This window comes from Pteropus alecto, unplaced genomic scaffold, assembly GCF_000325575.1.
Source record: "Pteropus alecto unplaced genomic scaffold, ASM32557v1 scaffold86, whole genome shotgun sequence".
Classification (NCBI taxonomy): Eukaryota; Metazoa; Chordata; class Mammalia; order Chiroptera; family Pteropodidae; genus Pteropus; species Pteropus alecto.
In genome coordinates this window covers 34,231,550-34,240,779 of record NW_006442109.1, presented here as the reverse complement: position 1 = coordinate 34,240,779, position 9,230 = coordinate 34,231,550, and the positions used below count along the sequence as shown (strand labels likewise).

General features: G+C 36.0%; 1 protein-coding gene and 1 pseudogene across 1 annotated transcript in view; both read left to right on the top strand.

The window, feature by feature from the left end:
* AVEN (apoptosis and caspase activation inhibitor) overlaps positions 1-9,230 on the top strand; it is a gene marked incomplete at its 5' end in the record, with an annotated part of 139,323 nt that overhangs the window by 100,922 nt on the left and 29,171 nt on the right. The window lies entirely within an intron of this gene.
* Positions 311-429, top strand: LOC112469875 (annotated as a pseudogene).

Here is a 9,230-nt window from a genome sequence, read left to right as displayed (position 1 = left end):
CAACCCCTATCAATTACTGATTTGTGGATTTTGTCATTTTCATAATGTCATACAAATTGAATCATATAGTATGTAGCCTTTTGCATCTGGCTTCTTTAGCAGTGCATAATGCGTTTGAGGTTCATCTGTGTCATCGCATGTATCAGTATGTTCCTTTTTATTGCTCATTCAGCTAATTATTTTTGAGTGTTGTTATGTGCTAACTATTGTGCTAAAGCTCTGCAGATACAGTAATGAACAAGGTGGGCACTATACCTACTCTCTTGGTATTTATGGATCAGACAGGTACAAAATGAAAGAATATCACGAGATCTACGGTCCTGCCACTCTGAACACGCCCGATCCCGTCTGATCTCGGAAGCTAAGCAGGGTCAGGCCTGGTTAGTACTTGGATGGGAGACCACTTAGGAAGACCAGGTGCTGTAGGCGTAAAAAAAGAAAAGAATATCATGAGTGCTATTCTGGTGAAAGTGCAATGTATTATGGAAGCACAGAGGAAAGACATTAGCTTAGATATAAAGGATCGTGGACGGCTTCCCAGAGGAACTGATATTGAATTTGAGAATGAAGATGAGTGATTAAACTCCAGGTAGGTGATGAGAGGGATGAAGTAGGCTTGTACCAGCTCATAAGGTTGATTGTTAAAAATTCAGGAACTCTGCAAGCTGGTTGTTAAACCATTGCTAGTTTGAAATTGACCATAATAGGGTATTTACACCATAGATTTTGTTAAACACATCAAATCAGGACGTTTTTTCCCTGATAGTTTTTCTACACACCACACTGGATGGACAAACAGGAGATAGTTAACAATGAAAGCAAGAAGGAACTAAAATAAATTCAATACAGTTGACGTACAGAATGTCGAGAGAGAATTGATGGCCGAAGAATTGGGCGGGGCCAAGATTATACTGGGGGATATAAGCCATGTTTAACAAGCTGTAAAGTCCTTTTTTGCTAATTTTAATATCTCTATCAGTTCTGATTTGGCTTCGGTTGATTGATTATTTTCTTCTCTAGGGAAAATCATTCTCCTGCTTCTTTCAGTGCCAGGTAACTTTTGATTGCATGTCAGAAATTGTGATTTTTACCTCTTGAGTATTTCATAATCTTGTATTCCTATAAATCTTAGGTAGTTTTGTTCTGGGATGCAGTTAAGTTTTACTTGGAAACAGTTTGATCCTGTTGGGTCTTGCTTTTAAGATTCCTTGAATGGGACCAGACCGATGTTTAGCATTGAGTTAATTATTCTTACTACTGCAGCAAGACCCTTTTGAGTACTCTACCTGATGCCCCATGAATTATAAGGTTTTCTAGTCTGACTGGTGAGAACAAGTGCTGTTCCTGGCCCTGCTTTGAGTAGCAGATATTGGTTTCTGTAATCCTTTTTGGGTGGTTCTTTTCTTAGCCTTCAGTAGTTAGTTCCTCATACTTAGGCAGTGGTCAGAGTCTGCTGAATACTTGAGGGAGACCTTCTCTAGATCTAGAGTTCTGTCTCTGAAGTTCCCTCCTCCCTGGAATTCTCTCCTAAAGACTCTATTTACCTTGATTTCTCTGGATTCTTGGTTCCATCTTCTCATCTCAGGGAATCTGCTGAACTCTGTCTAATTACCCCCAGATTTTTCAGTTGTTTCAGATGGGAAGATTAGTTGGATTCCTGGTACTCCATCTTGGCTGGAAATAGATGTTAAACTTTATCTAAAATCAGTGGAGAGCAATTGAAGAGAGATTTAAATAAGGGTCTGACAGAATCAGATTTGCATATTTAAAAGATCAATTTGAATGTAATATAGAGAAGGGATTGTTCTACTGGAACATTACCTGGTGGAGTTGCTGCAGTCCTAAAAAAACAATATTGGAAGTAGGTAAACCAGTTAGGATGCTACTGCAATAATGCGATTAAGTGATAGTGATGACCGATACAAGGGAATCATCAGTATGGATTGACAACAGTGTATACATGTCAGAATTATCTGTGAGGTAGAAAATATGAACCAAAGAAGAGCAACAATGAGAGATCAGAAGGTTAAGCTTCAAAGACAACAAATCTGTTACAGCCTAAATCTGATTTTTTTTTTTTTTTTAAAGAAAAGGGTATTGCCAACCTAGAGAGTAAGAGTGAGCTAGTGTGAATTCAGAGAGGCTGTCCAACAGAGGTAGAATTTGAAAACTTGAGTACTGGCGTTAAAGATGTAAGCTCTTGAGAAGTGTTAAAGAAGAAAACATGTTTTCAACAGAGGAACATTTGCAGATCTTCCTATGCAATAGAATTGGAGCATCCAAAATGTGGCCGAAGTTTAGTTCCCAGATACCACCTTTTAATCACACAGATTAGACCTAACAATTAGCATCTAAGTAAGTATTAATTAGGGAAAATTAACTGGAAAAATGGAGAGCTTTATAAGCAATTAAATTAACACCATTATGCTGTTTCAATAAGCAAGACACCTTATACTTAAATACTTAATAAATATACTTAATAAATAATAAGCCTTCTACTTATTATACTTGTGAATATAAGTATAACAGTTATTGATAGGGCTTTCAGGAAATAGGTGAAATAATTTAAAAGACTTTTTCCCTTCAGTAGACATAAGTAGTAGAATATATATTTCAAGAGAGCAGGGACTTTGTTTAACCTTCTGAATCTCCAGCTTCTAGTCTGGCACATAGTAGGTGCTTAATAAAATTTGTGTAAAAAGTAAATGAACACATTGCAAGTGGACTTGCAAATTGGATTCAGTAAATCAGTAGAGCAACATACAAAAATAGTATCAAAGTATATTTTATCCTTGGGCCCAATAATTCCAGTTTGTAAAATAAATGTTAATAATTAAAAATGCCAGTCTCCCCCGCCAAAACCCTAAAGTGTGAACCTTGAAGAATCAGCTATAGGGAAGGAACATGCATTTGACAGATTTGGGATTTTTTTTTTTAAGGAGGAAAATCCCTGTAACTCTATAACTATGTGTGTTCTTTCACTTTTAGTTCGATTTTGGTATTAGGAAAGTTGTTTGCCTGAACTCTTTCCTGAGTAGAGACTTTTACCAGCAAGGAGCAGTGAGATCCTGAGAAAGGCCTGTCAGTGCCTTGATGTTCTGTAGCCACAATATACAGAGCAGGTGCCTTCTGGAGATTTGACAGGATTCAGCAGCTTCTTCCCAGTTCTCCATTTTTAGGAGCTGGTAAAGAGCTATTTAAAATTATCAGCATCACGGTTGTTCTTTCTTCTCACTCTTTTCTGTTTGAGAAACCTCGAGAAGGAATTTGGTATCATCGATGGAACATGGTAACTGTACTTTCTTCCAAATGCTTCTCTGATTGCACATTTGTTGTGAGTCACAGGTAGCTGATCAGAGCTGCTGCATGAGCAGAAGAAGGACCCCATGGAGTGCATGCTCCTTCCTGCTGTTCCTATTATCAGCAACACCTCCAGTTGATTTCATTTTCCTTGTAGTAGCGACCACAGTTTTTATTCAGTAAAGTACAAAAAGGACAAAAGTAAGTTTCTAAAGAATTTATATTAGGCAATTATTTGTTGCAAAAAATGGTTTAAAAGCAGTGAATCCTCAAGAAAATACTGCTTTCTAATACAAGCAAAGCTGGTGTGTTGTATGAATCTCTTATACATTGAAGTTTCTTTGTGGATGAATTTCTAAAACTTGCGTATTATAATAACAAGGGCAGTATTTTAAAGCTATGTTTTCTAGTAAATATTTTAGGACATTTTTAATTATTATTTTCTCAACTTTATTAAGAAATAATTGACAAACATAATTGTATATATTTAAAGTATGCAAGTATAATGATTTGATATACATTGTGGAATTATTACCAAGATCAAGATAATTAACACATCCATCACCTCACATAGTTAACTGTTTTTATTTTTTTGGTGGTGAGAACACTTAAGATCTATTCTCAGCAACTTTCAAGCACATAGTACAATACAATATTATTAACCATAGTCATCATGCTTTAATTAGATCCTCAGAACTTCTTCTTCTTATAACTGAAAGTTTGTATCCTTTGACGTACATATTCCATTTCCCCCTCTCTCCAGCCTTTGGCAACCCTTCTATTCTGTTTCTACATATAAGTGAGATCATGCAGCATTTGTATTTATATTTCTCTGTCTGGCTTATATCACTTAGCATAATGCCCTCCAGTTTCATCCATGTTGCAAATGACAGGATTTCCTTCTTTTTATGTCTGAATATATTGTGTGTATACGTGTATATATGTGCGTGTGTATGTATAAATATATATGTACAAATAAATTCTTGACTATTATGAAAAAAGCTGCAGTGAACATGGGGTGCACATATCTCTTCAAAATCATGATTTCATTTCCTTTGGATATTTACCCAGAAATGGGATTGCTGGATCACATGGATCACTCTGTTTTTAATTTTTTGAGGAACTGCCACACTGTTTTCCATAATGGCTATATCAATTTTCATTCCCACCAACAGTGTTTAAGGATTCTCTTTTCTGCACACCCTCACCAGCATTTGTTTTCTCCTATCTTTTCTGTAATAGCCTAACAGATGTGAGGTGGTCTCCTTGTGGTTTCAATTTGTGTTTCCTTGGTGATTGGCGATGTTGAGCACCTTTTCATGTACCTATGTGCTGGCCATCTGTATGTCGTCTTTAGGAAAATGTCTGTTCAGATCCTTTGCCCATTTTTAATTGGCTTATTTACTTTTTTGCTATTGAGTTGTATGCGTTCTCTGTATGTCTTCTTTGGAGAAACGTCTGTTCAGGTCCTCTGCTGATTTTTTAATCAAAGCATTTTTGGTCTCTAATTGTATGGTTCTTTATATATTTTGAATATTAACCCTTTATCAGATATGGTTTGCAAAAATTTTCTTCCATTCTGTTGGTTGACTTTTCAATTTATTGATGGTTTCCCTTGCTGTGTAGAAGCTGTCTAGTTTGATGTAGTCCCACTTGTTTATTTTAGCTTTTATTGCCTGTGCTTTTGGTGTCTTAACCAAGAAATCGTTGCTAAGACCAATGTCGAGGAGATTTTTTTCCTCTTCTAGGCGTTTTAGGGTTTCTGGTGTTACATTTAAGTCTCTAATCCATTTCTTGTTAACTTTCGTGAGTAGCATAAGATAGGGTTGCAGTTCCTTTCTTTTGCATATGAATATTCAGTTTTCCAAGCATTTATTTATTGAAAAGACTATCCTTTCCCCATTGTGTGTTCTTGGTGCCTATGTCAAAAATTAGTTGGCTGTAGGACTTGTTCCCTTTTTACTGATCATGTTCCTAGCTCATTGGCTTACATTTGTGGCATTCACTTACTTTGGATAGTGGTAATTGTTAGCATATTTTCATTTTTGAGAGCCATCCTTAGTCTTTTTATCTTCAGTTTTGAGGGCAGTTGAAGATCTTTGTATCTTCTTCCCTTGTGTTCTTAATTGAGGTCATAATTTACCAGAAAGTTCTGATTGTAAATATAATTCTGTATTTTATGTTTCTGCCATGTATTTTTGGCAAGGTTTGTGAAAATAACATTTTATATTTTTTCTTATCTCTTACCCTTTTAATGTCACATAGACCACTTACATTCATTTGCTGATTTATTCTTTGATTTCTACATCACTCATTTGCTTATTCATTCTTCCATGCATGGATTTATGCATCCTTTACACAGTAAACAAACATTTACTAACTGCCTGCTGTGTGCCAGAAACTGCACTAGTCCCAGGAGTTATGTGATAATGAAAAGAATGGGCTCTGACAATTAAAAATTTTGAGATGATTGCTTTAGTAAAAAAGCGTGTATAAAATGCAGAAATGATCTTAGCTTTGTATGGAGCAAGGTGGTGTGAATCCCCCACAAAGATGAGATCACTGCCTACCTCAGTCAAACCACTGAACGAATAATTTGCATTACTTCTTTTTTCTCAGAAGTAGAAAAAAACTTGCAGTATCAGGGATCAAAAGCCTAGGAACTGTCAGTGATACATCACCACCACCAGAGTAAGACCAGTGTGGCATGTGATGAAGAACTTGGGTTGATACCTTGTGAATTGGTTTTGTGTGAAGTCTGGTATCGCAGAACACTGGTTTGTAGCCACCTTGCCATGTCCCAACCCATCGGTGGGAAGCACATTTGTTTGCACATCGTTTTTACAGTCAGGCTTTGTGACAAGGCTCTCCCCATCCCCCCCTCATCAAATTGTATCCTAGATTTTCTGTACACCTGTGTGGGGAAAAGGAGCCATAGCTGCTTTGTAAGTCTATGCAAAATAAATATGTAATGTGTCAAATGGTGGTTGGTAAGTGCTGTGCAGAAGGACATGACCCGAAGATTAAAACAAGTTTGCGCATTGTTTGCTTTAATTTTGACAGGAAGGCAAAACAAAAACTTTTAAGATTTAAATTACTCTGCATATGATTTGTCCATTTAAATCATAGCTCAGTAGAATTATATTTTAGTGTTTTTCAAAAATGAAAATAAAAGTAAAGAAAATCTAATGGGATGAGAAGGCAAGTTGGATGCTGATGTTTTTTTCCATGCAGAAACATGTTTCATACCCATTTGGGTGTGTAGGATGAGGAGGAAGAGAAACAGGTCTTTTAAGATTTACATTGGTGTGTGAAAGGGTGAATCTGAGGGACGTGAACTTCCTACTGAGCCTAATATTATTTCAGAGTCCTTAGCTGGACTCGTAGTTAGTGTGAACAAAAACAAACAATACAACCTAAAAAGAAGAGGACAGTAAAAGCCAGAAATCTGCTGGATACTAACAGAAATGATCTTGCTATTGGTTTCATTGTACTGACTTAGATTAAAAGGCTATTATTGGAAAAGGTTTCATTGTACTGTCTTAGATTAAAAGGCTATTATTATTTGGATAATGGAGCCTTAAAGTTTTTGAATTTAATATATTCGTCATTTGAAGTCTTTGTAGTGCAATAGTCAAAAGATGCTCATTTTTAGAGATTAGTGAATAGAATAGATACTTGATGTTTTATTAGGAAATCTGAAAAATGTTCAAAATGTAAAATATAAATATTTTCTGAAAGGTATATTTTCAAGTATATGCACTTTAAAAGAATAATCTTTTTTGAATATCTATGAGTACATATTACTTGAGTAACCAAAATAGGAAAAAGTGAATTCCAAAAGTGTTTTCTGTAGATAATATCTTAAACTGCCCTAGATTAAAGCTATTTAATAGAAATGCCAACTTGGCTTATAAAGTACATTTATACATCGTTTTGAGGTCCTCACACAATCCTGTAATGACCAGAGCATTAGCTATTCTGGACTCGTCCTCAGATATGCTAAGCACCATCTCAGGGCCACTGCCTGTTTTCCCCTCCTCTTGGAATGCTCTTCCTGAAAAATCTGTATGCACCCTTCCTTGCTTCCTTCAGATCTCTGCAGACTTACCCGCCAGTGAGGCTTTCCCTGACTGACCATGCTGTAATATAAAAAAAGTCCTCCCCGCTTCTCCTCCCTGGTTCCACCTGTTCTTATCCTGCTTTGTTTTTCTGCACAGCACTTACCACCACTTGACACATTACAAATTTTTCTTATGTAGACAGAATGTAATCTCCAAAAGGACAGAGTCTTTGTTTTATTCACCACTGTTTCACCTGCATCTGGGACAGTGTATAATAGGTGCTCAATAAATACTGAACCATTGTATGAAAGAATGAATGAATTTTACAGATGAAAAAAAGTTATTTAAGATGGAACTAGAACCTACCTCTCCCAACTTGAAATACATCTTCTTTCCATTATGTGGTTTGTTTTTACTCTTCATGTAGTTGTACAGAAAAGAGTTAACATAGCAAGCCTGAGACTGCTTCCCCACAGAAAAGCCTGCTTGCAAGATTTCCCCTTGGCTGGTGTCTGGAAACTTGAATTTGGGAATATTCTCACCATTCCCAGAACTGATATGAGTGGCTCACTGTACCTACATTGTTTGCACAAACAATATAGTTTATGCTGGATGCCTGCTTTCTTGGTATCTGGAATTTTGGGACAGGATAGGCAGAGTGTGCCAATATGATCAGCCCCCCAAAAGAACCCTGGGTACTAAGTCTCTAATGACACCATTTTACATGTATTGTCATATCCCTGTTGCTGAAGGAATTAAGTACACCCATTGTGACTCCATGACTCCTCTGGGAGAAGACTTGTGGAGCTTGTGTTTTTGGACTTTGCCACATGCACCTTTTCCTTTGCTTGATTTTGTTCTGTGTTCTTTTGCTGTAATAAATCATAGACATGAATACAACTATGTGCTGAGTCTCATGAGAACTCCTAGCAAAAATTATTGAACCTGCTGTGGTCTTGGAGACCCTGACATAGTGGTGTTCCTTAGCTTGCTCTATTGACTTATCAGTGCATTACAAACATCTCTTTTGACTTATCAGTCCATTACAAACATCTTTCTGTGTTATATAGATGTATCTCATTCTTTTTAATGGCTGTGTAGTATTCTGTATTAGGAATCTGCTGTGTGTTATTAACTCCTATTCTCCTATTAATATTTAGGATGCTTCCAGTTTCTCATTTTTATAGAGTTTTAAAAGTATATTTGCTTTGGTCAATTTTGAGAGGTATTGTCCAATTTTCTTTTTAAAAAGGCTGTTCTAGTGTATATTTCCACTAATAATAGATTAATGCTCTATCTTGCCACATTCTTACTAACCCTAGATTTCTCATTTTTTAAAGTTTTTGTCTTATTGTCAAAAAGTGGAGTGGTCTCAGGATTGTTTAAATTCGAATTATCTCACAGCTAGCAACTTTGAACATCTTTTCCTATGGTATCTCAATTTATTCTTTTGTCTTCTGTTGTATTGAGTGTCTTTTCTGAGTTGATTTTTAGGTGCTCTTGGTGTATTAAGGATATTATTAGCCTTTTGTCTTTTTCATGTTGCTAAATTTTAAATTTCTTTTTCTAATCTTTCTAGTATCTTTCACTTAAAAGTTTTCAATTTTAAGTAGTAAAATCTGTTTATCTTTTACTTTGATTTTCTGAGTATCAATTAAGTCTTGCTTTGAAAAGTCCTACCCCATTTTGAGATAATAAAACTATTCTCTTCTGGTTTATCTTAGCAATTTTGTAGTTTCATTTTTTTTTACATTTATATTTTAAATATTGCTGAAATTATGTGTGTATGTGTGTGTGTGTGTGTGTGTGTGTGTGTGTGTGTGCGTGTGTGCGCACGCGCATGTGCGAAGCAAGACCTGTGAAAAC